The sequence below is a fragment of the Hirundo rustica genome, chromosome 1, assembly GCF_015227805.2.
Source record: "Hirundo rustica isolate bHirRus1 chromosome 1, bHirRus1.pri.v3, whole genome shotgun sequence".
Taxonomy (NCBI): domain Eukaryota; kingdom Metazoa; phylum Chordata; class Aves; order Passeriformes; family Hirundinidae; genus Hirundo; species Hirundo rustica.
Window position 1 is genome coordinate 80,743,233 of NC_053450.1, and position 19,034 is coordinate 80,762,266.

The window sequence follows — 19,034 nt, forward strand, 5'->3', positions numbered from 1 at the left end:
TGTTTAATTTCCTGAGCACATTGCTGGGTTTCTCTTGTGCACCTATCTCAGGGTATAAAAAAATCCCTAAACCCCTTTAAATAAACTCACCAAGTGAGGACCTCGGCTTTACAGTTGATTTTACATTTGCTTGGGTGCTCTCTACACAGAAATGGATCAACAGCTTCAAATATACCTCTTTGTTGGTACATTTCTGTCATAAATATTCATATACACTTCCTGATTTATTAAATGCCAATGGTTAGTATTTATTTCATTGAGCTTACTTTTTATGAAAATACATACTATGAAAATGTGCATACTTCAGCTAAAATTATTTTGTACTTTTAAGATGATTACAATGATTTCTCTTGTGATGACATCAAAACTGCTTCATGAATTAAAGTGAATTAAATATGACTTAAAGTTTACAAAACCTTTGTAGAACATCTAAGATTGTTGTTATACATATTTTCAAAGTGAGTACTCTAAAGGACAGACTCCAAGGTGTGGGAGAACAGACAGTGATAGTGCTGAAGGCACTCTTGCTCCTAATGTGTTGCATCTGCGTTAATTACCAAAGAGTGGGAGCAGCCTTGCCCTCACAGGTATGGGTGACAAAAGAGTAAATTAGTTGGTGGAGTTGTCAGTCAGTTGGGATCAGTTGGAGTTTGCTGGCCATGCTGTGAGGAGGAAGGGACAGGAAGCAGTGAGCTAGAAATGCAGAAAGAAGGAGCGAAAGAGCCAGAGCCGTGTGGAGCGACTCATGGAGCTGCAACTTAGCAAAGGTATGGAAGACTTTTTAAATACCATGGGACTGCAATGTAGAGAAGGTATTTTGGGTAATGAGGTACTGTTACTTGAGGCTCCCTGAAGTTTTTAAAGAAGTGCTCTTGAGTGCTGTGGCCATCTCAATAGCGACTACAATACTAAGGGATTTGACTAAGTTCAAACAAGGTTTCAATATGAATGACAAATTCTCACCCCAGCTTAATTAGTAGATCATAGTCCTTGAGTTCTCTTTAACAGTCTAAAATACAATTCCTTTCTGAAAAGTGACTCTATAAAAATAAGTGCCATATTTATGAATCATTGCTTCTATGGATTTTCTGCGAGATTTTTGCTGTATTAAGAGTTAATTTGAGGGCATTGCAAATGGCATGTGCTAAGCTCTTGCTAAAATGAAGCAAAATGACCCTTTCTTCACAATTAATGCAGTTAGCAATGCTTTTTGTAAAGAGTACCATCTAAATGGTACCTTGTAATTCAGGACCAGGCACTTATTGCTGGGCAGAGCTTTCAAGCTATTTTTCTAGGTCAACTGAAACATATTATATAAAATTCAAGAGACAATGAAATATGATATCCAAAAAACAGCATATCTTCTTAAAGCTAAAGATGAACTGCTGTTATTATTAAAGCCAATGTACCCTTCACATGAACTTTTCTGTCAAACTCCTTAAAATCTAACTGTTCCTCTAGTCTTTACAAATTCAATCCAATAGGCAGAATTGTACCAGCACTAAGTGTTGGGTCTTTCCAAGAGGTGGGCTACTTTAATCTCTGTGAGACTTTTAAGGGCACTTCAGAAAGGAGTATGTGTACCAGTTGCTAACTTTTTGTGGCTAACAGAGAGGAAAAATAGGTATTTTAGTGTTAGCCCACCTATTTATTCATGTTGTGATATGTAGGGATTTTATGAATGTGTATTGGTTTATACTGTCAATTGCATGTGTCTTCCTTTGTGGAAGAATGGAATGCAAGGCCTAAAACTGTCCTCATGTGGGGTAGAGGAATTTGCCAGAAGAACGTTCTTCCATGAACCTGGAGTCTGGCTAAATTGTAAGGGAGTCTTTGAAGTCTCATTTTCAGAAAAATATTTTTCATTATGAAAAATACATGCACAAAATGGCATATCCTTGAAACTATAAGCATTTACAAACCTCTTTCAAAATCAAAATCCCTGTTCCAGAAATAATTTTTACCACAAAATATAATAAGACTACAGACCCCATGAAATGGAGTATAGTTCCTCTGAATAACTATCAATATTATGTCAGTATGTGAAGCTGCAAACTCAGTTCTGGAAAGTGATAATTAGTCACTTATTATTATATAATTTCTTATCACTGATTATCCATGCTTTCCTTTAATATTTTTTTCTTGTTTTGATTGGCAATAGAAACATGACAGCAAATAGATATTACTTTATTTGCATAAATAGGCTGAATGAATACAGTTCTTGCATATATTTAATCATGCTAGGGAACATCTCAATTTTTCTTTTAAAGGATAGTGGGTTTGCTTGTTATTGACATTTCATATTATTTCCTGGCTCTCATTTGGCTATGAATAAACATTGCAAATACAGGGGTATATTCAGTAAAATATCAATTAAGTCTTTTTATAATGTGCCTATTAACAATTTAAAATTTGTGAAAACATTGTACTGTATATATATATGAAAAAACCTCCATAGTAATATGGATCTATCCTCAAGGACTCTGAAGACAAATCAAAGTGTAAATCACACACACACACCAAAAAAAAAGAAAAAAAAAGCCATTCTGCTATGAAATAGGATGCTTCCTTTTGTACCTCTTGTGATTTAGGAATGGTGCTTCCCAAATTAATGCCCCCATCAAGACTCTCCAAACCACACACTGCTCTCTCACTCCCCAGATTTCTCCTTCCCTTCCTCCCTGCAGTGGGCTGGAGAGGAGGATTGGAAGCACAAAAGGCAAAGATCATGGGTTGCCATGAGAACAATTTGCTTGAAACATCAATGAGATAAGAAAAAGAGCAGTAACAGCAACACTACGAATGACAAAGAGTGCAAGAAAGATCAGTTCAGACAGAGACCCCTGACAACAAACAGTACTGGATGTCTCCTTTTGCTGCATATCCTCTGCCAGACCAGGACCCCTTCTTTCCTGGAAAGAGTCCCTTTTGCCTTACCCCAGAAATTGCATGAGGTGGTACAGAATAACTTCCAGGTCCTAGCCATGCCCTTTCCTTACAACTGCAAAAGATTGACCCTTCCCTAGCTTGAACTAGGACAGCACAATTGCTCTGTATCCCTATGTTTACACACTTCCTACATAACCTTTTGATGAGCCTGGTTAAAGAAAGATGAGTTGCAACATGGAAAATTCCAATTAGAAATAATGGAAAAGTCTACCACTCTAGAGGTGGTCAAACACTAAACCAATGAGCTAGAGTGTTTGTGGAGTCTCCATGCATGTAGTAACTGAGGACACAGCCCTGAGCAACTTGCCTTAGTTGTCCCTCCTTTGAGGAAGGACTTGGACTGGAAGATCTCCAGAGGTCTGTTCCAGCTTCACAGTTCTGTGGTTTTGTGATTCTGTTTACATGTGCAGGTGTATAATTGCTCTGTGTTTAGAGCATCTGTATCCTTGAGTCACTTTTTACTTTTGGGAAGAAAAACAAAATCCAACACCCTAGGCTGGACAGTTCTTATGCTTAGTTCTACGGGACTATGATCTAAAGATGAAGCTAAAGGATATGAAAGATGTCCATCTAGTTTTACTGAAAACTTTAAAGACTACTGTCTTTAAAGACACATTGTTATAAAGATGTAAAGTAATTCTTATGCCTTGAATTTTATGTGTTTTAATAATAAAAAAGGAACAGGTGTGGAATTAGAGAAAAACATGATAATGAAATTTTCCTTGTGTTAACAATAATGAATGTATTTGTACTTGTTATCAGTATGTACTTGGAACAAGATGAGTCTACATGATAGATAAAGCACTATGGTTTGTTTTCAACAAAGAGCTGGCTTTGCCTGTTAATTAAAATGTAATGTCAACACTAATAGAGGTGTTTACAAAATCCAGGTTTGATATTTAAACTGAAAGTATGGATCCTATATACTGTGAATTACTTGCTAAACTAGAATAGAAAAGAATGGACACATACAAAATTAAAATGGGGGGCAGGGGGAGGGGAGAGAATGGCTACTTTAGTGCTGAGGAGAAGAACTGGAAGAGGGGTAGGTTGGTGTGAAGATTTTCTGACATTTAACAGACCTCTGAGTAACTGCATAAAACTTTGGGTCTATCCTAATAAACTCTTTTCCATCTTCTGATTTCAGTTTTTAATTTTTATAGATTATTTGAGCAGAATCAAGAGCTAAGAATTCTCTTTGAGAAACACTGTACAGATCATCCAGATAGCTGGAAAGGACAGTTGAATTCAATAAAGAAAAGTAATGAGTAATTTCTTAGAATGTTGAGAGGTCAGGAAGTTTGTATTGTAATTGTCTTCCTTTTGCCTCAGGATAGTAAAATGACCAAGCAACAGTTTCTTCTGCTGGCTTTACAGAGAAGAAACATGGAATGTTGATAGAAGAATGTACCAGTTGTTATCTACTTTTTTTTTTTTTTTTTTCTTTTTTTTTTTTCCCCTTATGTTTCTTCAAGGGATACCATACTGGTAATAGCTGAACAGTATGTGAACATTTCTTAACTCCTAAAAATAATATATATATATATATTATTTGGGGTTATCAAGTGTATGTATTTGTATCTTTCTATCATACCAAAGTCTTGACTACGTGTTTTGGTCGTAATGAGAGGTTTCTCAGTGCCTAGTTTTGAAACCTGTATGAAGTGGATAGGAACAGTGGAAAAACTGCAGTAAATACGATGGTAATATATATATATGGCATTAGTCATATGCAAATACCCTAAGCTTCAAATTCCTCTAACCTTCATTCCCTATATACCCAAATTTTGAAATGCCATCGCTTTTTAGATTATTATAGGGTTATTTTTTCCATTTACAAGCTACTCTATATAATGTCTGATTCACCCCCTTGCCTCTTGTGTTTGCCTACTGTCCTTGCATGGCAGAAAAGTCATAGCATGACTAGGATATGTTTTAGAATACCAATTCCCTTTGAGTGCACACTTAAACTTTGAAAAGGCAGACTAAATTCAAGCTTGGACTAGGGCATAATTCTTTCATGAATAGAGCTTTTTTTTTTACAGAAATAACTGTAAAAAAACCTGGATGTTAAGACAGCTTAGGAATGTTACCTAAGTTTATAATATAAATATATTAAAATAAATATTTTTATTTTGTAAACATTTGCATCTTCTAAGATAGAAGCATGGTATGAGTCATGTTCAAGGCATTGGAAGTATGTTTATTCTTTTTCAGACTGCCATCCTTTTCTCAAAGTCCAGGTACAAAACAGCATGTGTCAGGTAGCCTTCAGATAAAGATAAGAAACCATCTCACCCTGTGGGATACAGAAAGGAAGTTTTACTGTTTCATGTATTAATTTTTTTTTTATTCTTGACCAGTACAAGCTGTGTATGAACAGCTTCTTTAATACTATTTCCCATGAGATACAGTGTAGATTTTCAAAAATGAGAAATGGTCTGGGATTCTTTTGTTTCTGGAAAGCCTATTTTTGAGATATCTCAAAAAAAGCCTGATTTTCAAAAGAGGATTTAAGATTTGTCTACTAATACTCAGAAAGTTTTAAAGAATCTCCAGAAGGGTAGAACAGTTCCAAGTCAATTTTTAAAATTAGAAAGGTGAGGTGGTTAGGAACAATCAGCTCTCACTCATACTGTCAAAGACAAGATAGTTGCCTGGCTCTATAAACATGACAATGAGGAATCCTTGCTACACTAGAAATAATGAAAAGGCCAAGGAAAAGTTGAAAAGAGGAAAAATCCATACATTAAAAACATTATTAATTAACTATTAAATAGTATCTTGTTTTCAGGAAGCATGAATAGAAATTCTGCAATCACTTTTTTAAATTCATCTCATAAATTAAAAATATTATATACTCACTGGAAAATGTAAATATACATCCCATCCATCCTATCCATCTATTTTCATATTGCTCCCCACCAATCTGATACTTAAAAACCTTCTCCAAAATAAATATCTTTAAAGTACATTTTAAGATTCCTCTTCTCTGAAAACAGAGAGGGTGGCACTCATGTTTAATTTAATTTTGTGACAGCTCTTTTGAGCATCATGAAGTGTCACAATGTGGAACATCATTCTGGTCATGAAAAATGCAAAGGAAAAGGTCTTGCACCACTCAATTTAGTGGATTTTTTTTCCTTTATTTAAAAGTATAAAGATATATATTTTCTAGATATCTAAATGCCATGCATTATTAAAAAGCATAAGCAACACAAGAAAATCCCAAAGAATTACTTAGATATATTGTGGCACCCCATGTACAAAGTGCTGCCACAAAAATGTGATTTTTTTTTTTTCTGAAAAATCATAAAATCATAGACAGTTGATGTTATCTGGTTATCAGGTTATCTAGTCCAACCCCCTGCAAAGAGCTGGGACATCTTCAAGTAGATCAGGTTGCTCAGAGCCCCACCCAACATAACCTAGAATTCTTCCAGGGATTGGGCATCAACCACCCCTCTGGGCAACCTGTTCCAGTGTTTCATCACTGTCCTGGTCTCACCCAAGGACAGGGTTAATTTTTTGCAGTGGCAGTGAGGACGTGTCTAGGTTGTTACTCTGTACCACTTCAGGTTATCTCTTGTGGTCAGAAAGAAGGGATTCTCACTTCTGAGAAGAAGGGGCCTGGCTTGGATTGGAAAGAAAAGCATGGACATGGTGGGGGTGGGAAAGCGGGAATGCTATTCCCAAACTATGACAATGATCCTCATTGTAAAAACTTATTCCTTATATCTAGTCTAAATTGATCCTTTTTCAGTTTAAAACCATTAACCCTTGTCCAGTTGCAGGAGGCCCTGCTGAAAAGTTTGTCCCTAAAAACTTCTCACAAGACCCCCTTTAAGCCTGAAACCCTGTGGTAAAGGCTTCCACGGAACCTTCTCTTCTCCAGGTTGAACAACCCCAACTCTGTCACTCTTTCCTAATAGCAAAACTATTTAATCCCTCCAGTTATTTGTGGCCCTTGTCCAGACCCACTCTACCAGGTCTATGTCTTTTCTCTGCTGTCTTTTCTCTGCTGAGGACCCTGGAGCTGGATGTAGCAGGGTAAAATCACCTCCCTTGGTCTTCTGGTGACATATGTTGTCATGCAGGCTGGAATACATTTGGCTTTCTGAACTGCAAGTGCATATTGCCAGATCATGTCCAGTTTTTTACTTGTCAGTAGCTCCAAGTACTTTGCAGGAAAATATTGGAAGTAGAGGTTAAAGCAACATTATTTCTCTGGAAAACTCATATTTTTAGTGAGAGCAGAATCTAGCCCAAGAAAGGAAACAAAGGAAATATATTTTTATCTTCTCAGAACTATCTAAGTAGGCTTGTCAGAATATGACAGTGTCTGCTAGGGATTGATAAGTATAAATTTCTTATCCAAACAGAACAAATTGTAAGAAAGCTTTAAAAATTTACTTTGTTTTTTTACATTTCAGAGAAAATCAGCTGATGGTGTGAAAATAGAGTACATTAAGAGACCTGACAGGCAAAATGGCAGAACAAGTCATTCTGAACAGGGATAGAATATTTGGTCATTCTAAGAGTGCGTAGTTTCACATTAAATCACTATTAATATTTCATTAATGCTATAGCCAAACTGATATGAAATGCAGAAGAGGTGGTGGAGTGGGAAAAAGATGAACTGAGAAATCAGAGTATGTGCTTTTCTAGGTCGAGAAATATTTCAAGTCAGTCATGCTACCAGGGTGTACTTCACTTGAACATGTGGTCCATTAAGTAGTTTTAATTTTCCCTAAAAAGAGAGAAAATATGCACAATAATTCTTCAAGAAGTTTCTTAATTTAATTATAAATGAGCTTGCTAAAACAAAAAAGTTTCTTTTACTCCTGACACAGGAGGTTCATGACCTTGGTTTGATTGAGGGTTGAGTAACTGAATATAATGATATGTGAATGTCAGGGTAATGAAAACAAAACAGAGTGTGATGAATCTTTGTACAGATAAAGACGTGACAACAGGTGCCCCCCACTCCCCCCATCCCCCCATCATGAGCTGAGAAATACTTATTACACTTCAGCCTTGATGAACAGCACCTGGGCTGAGCTCCTCTTGAGCTCATGAGAAACACTATCTGTTCCCAGGAACCTACACTCTTCTAACAAGCATCTGGGTTGGTTGGTTTGTTGTTTGTTTTGTTTTTGGTTTTTTTTTTTTTTGTTTGGTGGTTTGTTGTTTTTGGGGTTTTTTTAGCAAAGAGCCTTGGACACCTCTTTTTCTTCCTGAATAACAACTTGGGTGGAATAATATTTCTATTATTAAAATTTCAAAGAAAGTTACCAACCCAAATTGGAGCCAGGATGAAAAATTGCTTAAGCCAGCTTTCTTGTGGCCAATGAACTGTGACCCAAAATGAGACTATGTAAGGTCTTCTGGACCACAGCAGGCTGTGACCAGCAGCCTCCCTCTGAGTGGGACCTCTTGGAGTTAGTGTGACTTATTAAAGAAAGTATGGGTATTGATCTAGTATCGATACCCAGCTGTGACAGACAAAAACTCTCTAACAGTTTAAAGTTAGAAAGTGTATGTCTATTATGATGCCGAGCAGCATGCAGGATAGCTCTCAAATGCACACTGCAATTTACAGATTATCACAGAGTCCTTTTATTTACGAAAGTAATGAATACCTAAACCACAAATGTATATTCATAACCCTGGTACATCCCATTCCCTGCTTCGTATGGTAATTAGCTAAAAGGCTATTAAGCATGCGTAGTTTGTTCTTTGAAATGGGTCGATGGTCCTTTTCATGGGGAGGGATCCCCAAAATGAGGAAGTAAAGAAGTCTTCCTCATTCTATCCTTTCTACATTTTCAGTGCAAATGTGATAAATGAATCCTTTGTAGGACTCCTGTTTCCTGTCTTCGTGACTGTTCAATGGATTTCTGGGCAGAGGAGGCCTACAATTGTCTTATATTCCTAAAAGCTATTTATCGGTTTCTGTATTCTTCATTATAAACACAGCTAACCAAACATAAAGTTGACAAGTAATCAGTTTTTTTAATATGTAAGAGTGATCCCAAACCCAGTTTCTCTTAGTTAATTACTAATTTTTAATTTCAGCAAGGCCTACCTATCTACTTTTGTTAATTTCAGCAAAGCTTATCTCTAACTAAAATCTTAACCCCTCTAAAATCCTTAATTCTCTAAATTTTATGTCTCAAGTGAACTTGTAAGATTTTTACTTGGAGGGTCACCAAACAACAGTGGATCTTGGGCTGATACTCTCCTCAAGGTTCAACCCTTTGCCTGTTGGGAAGATGCAAAGGCATCTGAAGTGACTATTTCACTGAATTTGAGTGGAATTTTTCACTGGTATTTTTTGCAGACTCTTTTTGTCTGTGTGCATGTGAGTGCGAATATGCCACAGTAAATGTATTCAGAATGCTGCTCTCCTAGATCCTTAAATACTTTCTGCTTGTAAGTAAGTTAAGCCTGGACATAAGTTATTGTTGCGGCATAGTAAATTCTGTATGAATCCTTTGGAAAATAGTTTGACTTAAGTTACGAGTTAAATTCTGTTTGGCCTTTAGTCCACACTCCTTTTTATCCTTACCCTTTCCTATTATTTTGTCTTCCTCCCTGATCTCCACAGAGGTAGTTTTGGGTTTATTTCAGTTTGGATTTATTGACTCTGGAATTTATTTTTTGTTTCTTTTTTTTTTTATCTCAGTGTGCTTTAACCCTCTAGTAAGTGGAGCAAACTTCGCAAATGATTTTTGCCATGCTAGTGCTTTTCATGTTGCTGATACGTTTGCTGGTGATTTTTTTCAGTGATCTTAAAGTACTCACTTGTGACACAGAACAATACCTGAAACTGATGGAAAGGTACAGTATGATAATGATTTGATTACACGTAGTCTTTATTGCCACCAGTACGAAAGACTGGGGAAAGTGTTGCTACATGAACATTCAATGCCTTCAAGAAGGCCCAGATGAATAAGTCATATGTGGGTGTTGACCTCTTGTCCTGAACCAGACATTGAAACTACCCTGAGTCAATGTTGTGTTCCTGTGGCTGAGCTCTGCTGGTCACTGAAAAAATAACTGGAGAAATCTCAGCTAATTGTGCATGAGAGTAGCTGCTTTTCCTGACGCTGCCTCTGTCTAACTTGGCCTGTTCAGTAAATTTAACTTAGAAACATTGTGGTTTTAATGTTCCTTTTTTCCCCCCATGACAACTTTTTTTTTTTTTAATTAGTGGGCACTTATTAGGTGACAACAGCATAGAACTGTTCAGGCAGTGGGAATGGAAGCTTCTAATATATTTTGTCTTTCTCCTTAAATTTCACACTTGTCGCTGCTGGTCTGCTAGACTATTTGACCCTGATTTTTTCCTTTTTTTTTTTTTTTTAATAAAATCAAACCTTGGCTATAACACCATATAACCAGAATGGTACGAACATTATACAAAGTGATAAAAATACCCACCCTCTAATAAGTTTAGAGAAATCAAGAGCAATTAAATACCCTGAGTAGGCTCACGATAAAACATTTAACTGCTTAAGACATCATTGGCTGCTTACTGTTTTCATGATGCATCTTTGGCATAATGATATGCTAAACAAGTATTTGGTTTAATAAAATTTATGTTAAAAGACAGGTTCAAAATATGAAGTTTTTGTAATAGAAATAATAGATGTAATGGATGCTAAGAGTAGTTTGCAGAAATGCAGGTCCTGTGCTCAGGAAATCATAATGTTTAGATTTACTATTGACTTTAAGAGGTAGAGTGTAATAACGGCACACATAGCACATGTCAGTAGCTGTATTTGGTGCAGTGAAGTGAAGTCATCCTTTGGAAGCTGCACATTCCCAACAAATTCTGGCTTTCCTATGGATATACCATATGTGACACAACATACCCACTGTATTGCTTCTATCGTGGCTGGTTTTTCCTCTGTTTTGTTTTAGGAACTTTTTCAGTGCCTAAAAACTGAAGAAAAAAAAAAATACAAAAAAAACCCCCACCAAACCTCAAGATTTAAGAGTCATTCAACATTACACGAGTTAGAAGGGGAAAAAAAAAAAAAATTGGATGTTTGCATTTCTCTTAGCTTTCTTATCTTTTAGGGTACATTTTTAGTTAAATTTCAAAGCTTTTTTCCATGACTTGAAGAAATACAAGCAAAATTTTTTAGCATGCAGGCTGAGGGCTTTGAATTCTTTCCTCAGGATCTTCCAGGAAAACAGAAAATATCATAAGACTTATGTTTAAAATCTTAACAGCTGGCATACCCAGACTACTAAGGACATGTCCACAGTGCCCAGTAGAGTAGGTAGGATAACTCTGAAGCTGGAAGGCACCATGCTAGTTCTGGAACCACAGATAATGTAACTGATGACATTTTTGCACATATATGACTTTTTGTAAGCACACCTACTGATTCTGAGACGAAAAATCCTGCTTCCCCAAACTGCACCTGCTCAAATCTCTCTGTGCACAGTTACATATGGGCAAACTTGGCAATGAATAATTTATGCTCAAAACTATAATTCATTACCATATAATAGATATCTGGGGAAAAAAGAAGTCATACACCTAGGTTTTGATGCATGAAATAAATAAGCAGTTAACATATTTTTTAGAATTGTGAAAATATTAGGATATTCAGTTTTCTGCTACATGGCTTCCTATTATTTCAAGCAAGGTTAAGTGACAAAAAATTTCACTGGTACACTAAAATGTTGTAAAGATTATTTTTAGGAAATTTTTCTCTTACTGGTTAACATATTGTTACTCTTCAACATTATAAACATCTTCGATGAAAAACTTGAGAGAAATACTAAGTAGGTTTCTCGATGACACTAAATTGGAGGAGCTGTGGGCTCCCTCAAGGGCAGAGAGACCTTGACAAATTAGAGATATGGGCAATCACTAACCATATGAAGTGAAAAGAAATTAAAAGAGCAAGTTCTGGATTCTGCACCTGGGATGGGGAAACCCTGATTTATGTATAGACTAGGAAGTGAGAAACCAGAGACCAGTGCTGTAGAAAGGGACCTGGGGATCCTGATTGATGGAAGGTTGAACATGAACCATGGCAGCCAGGAGGGCCAATACTGTTAGAGGTACAGTGCCAGCTGGGCAAGAGAAGGGATTGTCCCACTCTTCTTTCCACTGGGGAGGCAGGTTTGAGTGCCAAAAAATATATATTAAAAAAAAAAAAAAAAAAGAGTACATCCAAAGAAGGGCAATGAGGATAGTGGAGGGCCTTAAGGGGAAGTCGTATGAAGAGCAGATGAAGTCACTTGGTCTGTTCAGCCTGAAGAAGAGGAGACTGAGAGGAAACCTCATGGTGGTCTTAAACATCCTTGTGAGGGGAAATGGAGGGGCAGGTTCTGGTCTCTTCTCTCTCATGACCGAGTAACAGGACTTGGAAATGGCCTGAAGCTGAGGTCAGGGGAGGTTTAGGTTGGATATCAGGAAACATTTCTTTTTCCTGAGGGTTTTTGGGCACTGGAACGGGCTCTCCAGATAAATGGTCACAACACCAAGCCTGACAGATTTCAAGAAGCATTTGGACAATGCTCTCAGGTACATGGTGTGACTCCTGGGGTGGTATCCTGCATAGGGCCAGGAGCTGGACTCAATAATCCTGAAGAGTCCCTTCCAACTGAATATATTCTATGATAACAACCTCAACTAAGTCTGGTATTGTAATCTTATAGTGTTCCTGTTCAATTAATATATTTATCTCATTAGTGTTTTTTATGGAAATCATAATACTTAGAAATAATCATGCCCTTAATGACCAGTCTTGAAATTATAAGGAATGTTTCAGATAATCTAATGATAAATTGAAAGTAAGTGTAATGGTTTTAATTCAATAACCAGGCAGAAACACCAATTAATGTAGTGGTTTCAGGTTCACTAAATACTGGTTGCTAAATTTAGTGTAGTTGTCTTAGTGATTATTTTCTTTTTGAGGGAGAATATCAGGAGAAATTAAACCAGCCTTAAGCTTAAAAACAAACAATTAATTTTATTAACACAAGCTAAAAGAATGGAAAAGCTGGGGGAAAAAAAAAAAAACAAACAAAAAACCAAAATATAATGAAACTTCAAAACACTCTTTCTTCCCCCTACAAACTGTTAACTTTCCTACAAAACAACATAGAGAGACACATTCTGTGATTTTCAGTCAGTTTCACCATTTGAACATAATCTTTCATCACTTTGGGGGAGGAGTCTCTCTACAGTCTTATGGAGACATTTGCTGCAAGACAAAAACCGTCTTGTCCCTCCCAATGTCACAAATCTGCAACTGCCTGGAGTTTTTGCAGATTTTGCTGTTGCATCCATTAGCATCACTTCCCCAGGCTACTTATGGGCCTCTCAGCATATTTGGGGTACTGTTTTAAGAATGCTTCTTCCTACACAAAACAAAGGATTCTCTTCTTCTACCTCTAAAATCATCTCTATGTCAAAAGAAATAGAGACCTCCTTTTACTCCAGGAGCAAGGGGCTTTGAGATTCTCACTTGAATCTCAGTCATCAATTTTTGATTTTGATTAGAACTAGCATTCCCCCAAACAACATTAAGATGTTACAAGAAACAGTCAATTTCTCCATAGTTTACCCCAGAGAAGTCTGGTTAAGAGTGTCCACATCCTCAATCCCTCTTCTGATAACCTTTATCAGTTCTTTCACTCTTGTTCCACTGACTTCATGCCGTGTCTTTTCTATATACACTCTTTCTTTCCTCTCTCAGGGAATGGTTAGGCCTTGGAAGCTTCGTTTTGCCAAGAGAGGGTTAAATCTCTGCCCAGGCCTGCAGTGGCCATGTGATCTCTGCCCTGGGCAGATGTCTCTCATGCTGCACTTCAGATCAGCCTGGTTTCCTCCCTCCACTCTTTTTCTTTTCTGTCTGGAATCACCAGAGGAGGGGAGGGCGGAGCTGGGAGAGCTCTGCCCATCCCTCTGTGACAGTTGGGGTCGCCTCGGCCTAAACGGGCCCATAGTTGTTATCAGGGGTCTGGCAGAGATCCCTCCTTGCTCTGGGGGCTCTGGGGCTCCAGGGAAGTTGAAAAAGTAGTTGATGTTAAGCTGCAACCTCTCCTCCCCCTCTGGGAGCTGATGAAGCCTGGCCAGGCCCTTGCGGGGGCCAGCTTCCCTGTCCAAAAGGTGGGGGGGGGGGGGCCAGCAGGCGCAACTCGATGTTACCTGTTCAGCTGACCAGGAGGGAAAAAAAAAGGGCCTCACATGCACAAAATCAGGATTTATATGGGTACTTCCCAAAGTCACGTTTAATATTCTCAGTAGTCAAAGCAGATGCCAATATCCCAAATGAGCCTTTTAATAGGTCCCTGTCCTTTCTAAAACAATTCCAAGGTCCTGACAGGGAAAAACACTCCACATTCCTTCCTAACTAAAAATAAAAATGTGCCAACCAATGACAATAAGGAAGTAGGATTTCTGGTTATTTTATTTCTTTAGTTTTGGAACCTCCAGATCACCAGGACACAGGACATGGGGATTTTAGTTTTTTTCCCTTAAGCATGTAGCTTAGAATACTATCTATGCAGTGTGTTGCAAATAAAAACCAGGCAAAACAACCATCAGGACAGGCTTGTTTGGACTAGTTTACACTGAAATGTGCCTTCATGAAAAGTAGTTACCACAGGAACAAGCAGACACTAATAAACCTAAATAAAAGACAGGTTTAACACTGCTCCTTGGGCATGAACGTTCATGATGCCCATGTAGTGCATCATGATCTGCACTGCAGAGTTTTCAGCTGATCCTGCGTAGAGAAAGATCAAGCTAAATTCTATTTGCCAAATAGAATGCAAGTTGTACTGAAATGTTTGTTGTTTTTTTGTAACCCAGTTATGGAGTTCACACTGCATTTGTGTGATATTGGTGCTTAGAATGAAAATTTTAAAATCTTTGTGTGTTTGATGTGTTGGAAATACTAGTATTAACAGCTATATGTGATACTGTGTTTCTGCAATGGAAAAAGAACTATGAATGTTGCATCATAATAGCATATTATGTTATTTGGGCACTTGGAGTATATTTTCTTTATAGTTTTTTTTAATATATGTGGATTTTGTGAGACTAAAATATGCATTAAATTAAGAAGTTGAAATTGCTGTAGTATTTCATTTTTAAATTATCCCAATCTGCGTACGTTTTGTATGCATTTTCCACCAAAGTTACAGCTACTAACATAAAGAAACAAAACCGACCAGAACTAATTGATAGTCTCTAAGATGTAGCACCTGACTGTCATTTCTGACATACTTCCTCCAAATTGCAGTTTTCTGATAATGAGCCCATGTAATGCTGTTTTCCACAGACATAAAGACAAAAGTAAGAGATTATCAGGGTTAAAGGCCTAAGTGCACTGAAAATGGATTTTTCTTAATGAAAACATGTCATGCTGCCTAGACATGCTGACGTGGAATATTGAATGGCCATCTTCTGGAATTATCTTACCATTATATAGGAGTTGTACCTTTTTTTTTTTTTTTTTTTCCCTTGAGAATGTTATGTAAGATGGGGTCTTCTGATTTTAATTTTGTTTAGAGCTCTTGAGTTTACCAATGGATTTAGAGTGACCATTTTGAAGATAATGTTTCTATTTCAATTAATTTGAAATTTAATTCCAATTGATTCCTTTTGAGGCTCAATTAGAAATAAAACAGAGTAGCAAAAACAACTATAGGTATTTATATATTATTAATATTATTATTAATATACTTAGGAGGAACCTTATATTGAATTTCCTTAGTACACTCTAGAACATTAAAACCACTTCTGATATAGTTAATGCTAGTTAACTATTGTGCAAATAAAGTGAGGCAGATAGAGTTTTGTTGTCATCACTATCAGCAAAATCAGGGCAAACACAGCCCATATAGAATATTATCATGTTTGTATCACCAACATAATATTATTGATCACAAACTATAAAAAGAATGAAAGTCATAGAAATGTCTGAGATGAACAGACTATATAGGAGAGTCCCTGGGGAGATGCAACCTGAGGAGGTTTCTATCTTCTTTTGATGGTATCAGTGTTAGAGAAGAATTTCAGGACCTTAGCTCAAGCAAATTTACACATGAGCTTTCCCTTTTGGTCATGAATTTTAACTCATTATTTTCTTCCTAAAAAGCTTAGGTATAGGGGTCCATTCATATCATAAAAAATTATTACTACAGGATTTACCAAAAGAAAGAATTTCTAGTGTTTTCAAGTTTCTCTTAAAAGTCAGTTCTTTTGTTGGGTTGTTGTTGGTTTTGTTTGTTTGTTTGAGACAAACAACAATAATAAAAAGGCTATTACATTTAGATCTAACTTTGAAATTATGAATATTTTATTTTATCCTTAAGTAAACTGTTCTGTACTTTAAAGTGCTTCTTACACAAATGACCTAGACACTGATCTACTTCCTTATGTCTAATAGACATCTGTTAAAAAACATACATTTTTTAATTACCTCATGAATATAAAGTGACAAGAAATGATTCTTTATAAAGACAGACAGAGGGAACCTAGTCAATTTGACTCATCCCGATCTGAGATGAAATACAAGGAAAAAAAAATTGTCTTGTTGTTGAATAGTCTTTGCAGTGTTGAAATACAGAAAAAATGTATTCTCTTCTTGGTTACACTATCCTAGTTCTCATACTGAAGAGAGGGTATGCTGGCCTTTCAAATTTTGGATTAGAACAAAGACCAAAAGTGTGTGTTTATAAAGTCCATTAAAGATTGAGCTAACATGTCACAAAAAAAAGTTGGACTTCAGGTGATTTCCTTCAACTGCTTTTGTTTGAATTTTCTTGTGAGTATGAGGAGTGGCTTTCTAGGTTATTAAAATAGGTTTAAAATTTGAAACCGTACTAATTTCATTGTTTTGTTTTTGTGTCTCTGTTTGTTATATTCACTTTTGTCACGTACATTCTATTTTTTTGTAATATGGAAATACAGATAACTGACCTATAAGAAAAATTGCATGAGTTGTCTTTATTGGCTCCTACTAAATATGCACCTCTTCTAAGATATCCCTACAACTGAACATACAGTTGTATGTAAGATTTTCATCTTTTGCTGCATCTTTCCTTTTTATGATCCTTAATTTAAGAAATAGATAAGCATAAGGTATATTGATACTGACTTGAAGTTTGTGTCATTACCAACATTTTTCAACCTTCTGTTAGGTCAAAAGAGGAAGAAGCACACACATATATATTCAACCTTTCTACATTTTACAACCATCATAGAATTTCCGATCTTAGTGCTCACTGTCCCAGAGTATTTCAAACTTTTGGGTTCAGTAATGTATTGTGTTCAAGCTGTATTGGATTTGTATCTAACTTACAGTATTCATTTACCTTATTATTTGCAATATATTATTTTCTGTGTCATCATGTAAGCTCTGCAGGGAGAGTCTTTGAACCTGATAAATTAATAATGGGACAAGGTTTTTTTTCCTCTTAGACTTACATTAAAACATTTCTGTGAACAGTATTGTAGCTAAAATTCTCTCAGTGAATGTCTCTGTATAGCAGGCATTTACCCACTCTTTTGAAAAGGCAAGAGAAGTACTGAATCATGATAATGCATAGTGCTTGTCTCAGCTAGAGCGTGTATTTCCTTTGTCTGCTACTGAAATGGGTGTTCCATCCTAGTTAGCTTTGCTATTTACTAGAGAGTGTGAAAGAACATCTCATTTTGAACCACAATAAATGATCAGAGAAGTACACCTTTGCTGTGTTTCCATGTCTGATTCCAGGCCGTCATGCTTGCTTTTCTCCCAAGGGATCAAGACCAACATAGACTATGAAGAGGTAAGTTCTTACCAATAAATCTGCTGAGGACTGATGAAAAGAAGACAGAGATTTAACTTGCACTGATTTTTTGGGAAGCATAATTATGAATCTGGAGAAACAAAATGTGTGTCAGAATGGGTCAAAGACTGAGAACAAGTGATATTGCAGAAGTGGGAGGGAAACTTAAGGGCTTTAAAGTGACCATTACATTTGGTGTAGTGGATTCAGTGGGTATAAAAGATGCAGACAAGCTACTTTCAAGAAAAATGCCCTGTGTTGATTTTCACTTCTTAAAGATTATGTTTCATGACACTAGACATTTTAAATATTTTAACTATGATTATATGGTTTTGTCTTTTCAGATGTACAGATGAATGGACTTACTCTTACATGACTTTGTCAATAGCCATCATATGTTTTCATTATATTGTTTTCCTGGGTTTTGATTTTTACAAATTTGTTCATTATTTGCAACTATTTTACAAATAGTTGTGTACATGTTCCTGACAGGGGTTTTTGTTGAGTTAGGTCACATTTTACTCTAATGCATGCTTTTCTATTCTAATTATTCCACACCTTAAACTAAGATACATCAATAGAACATTCCGTAGGGCTTTTGAATTCGCAAAATTTTATTTGTTATAAAAATTTCTATGAAGATAAGCTATATGCTGCTCTCTACTTCTCCTTCTGCCTCTTATCCATTAATTTTCCCAGTCATGCTTTATTTTTCAAACAGTTGATTTTCAGCAGGCCCAGTGACAAAATAATAAATTATTCTGAAATTAAACCATACCAATCACTAATAGTGAGTCCCAGTCGGATACTGAAAGAATGTGCATTTTGGCATATATTTCTGTACACTTATCTGTGTTTAGGATCACTTTTTCCTGCAGTTGTTTTTATAGTTTTGATAGCTAGTAATTAATTTCCTCAAGATTATTCAGACAGTGATAAGAATAAAATAATCTGACTTGCACCTCAGACTCAATGTTGGTGCTAATATTCATCCCCTGACTAAAAAACTTCTGTGACCTTATAGAATCACAGAATGTTAAGGTTTGGAAAGTACCTTAGAGATCATCTAGTCCCAACCTCCATGACACGGGAAGGAACACCAGATCGCTCAAGGCCTTACCCAACCTGGCCTGGTACACTTTCAGGGCTGGGGAATCTAAAATCTCATAGAGCAACCTGTTCTGGTGCCTCACCACTCTCATATTAAAGAATTTCTTCCTACTATTTAAACTGAATTTTCCTTTTTTCAGTTTTTACCTGTTACTCCTTGA

The 19,034-nt window shown here is 36.5% G+C and overlaps 1 long non-coding RNA gene across 1 annotated transcript; it reads left to right on the forward strand.

The window, feature by feature from the left end:
- The first annotated feature begins 633 nt into the window (after positions 1 to 633).
- Positions 634 to 18,412, forward strand: LOC120758942 (uncharacterized). Its single transcript, XR_005703079.1, has 3 exons — positions 634 to 767; positions 17,709 to 17,763; positions 18,108 to 18,412. It is a non-coding gene; the product is annotated as an uncharacterized LOC120758942 (long non-coding RNA).
- Positions 18,413 to 19,034: the final 622 nt, after the last annotated feature.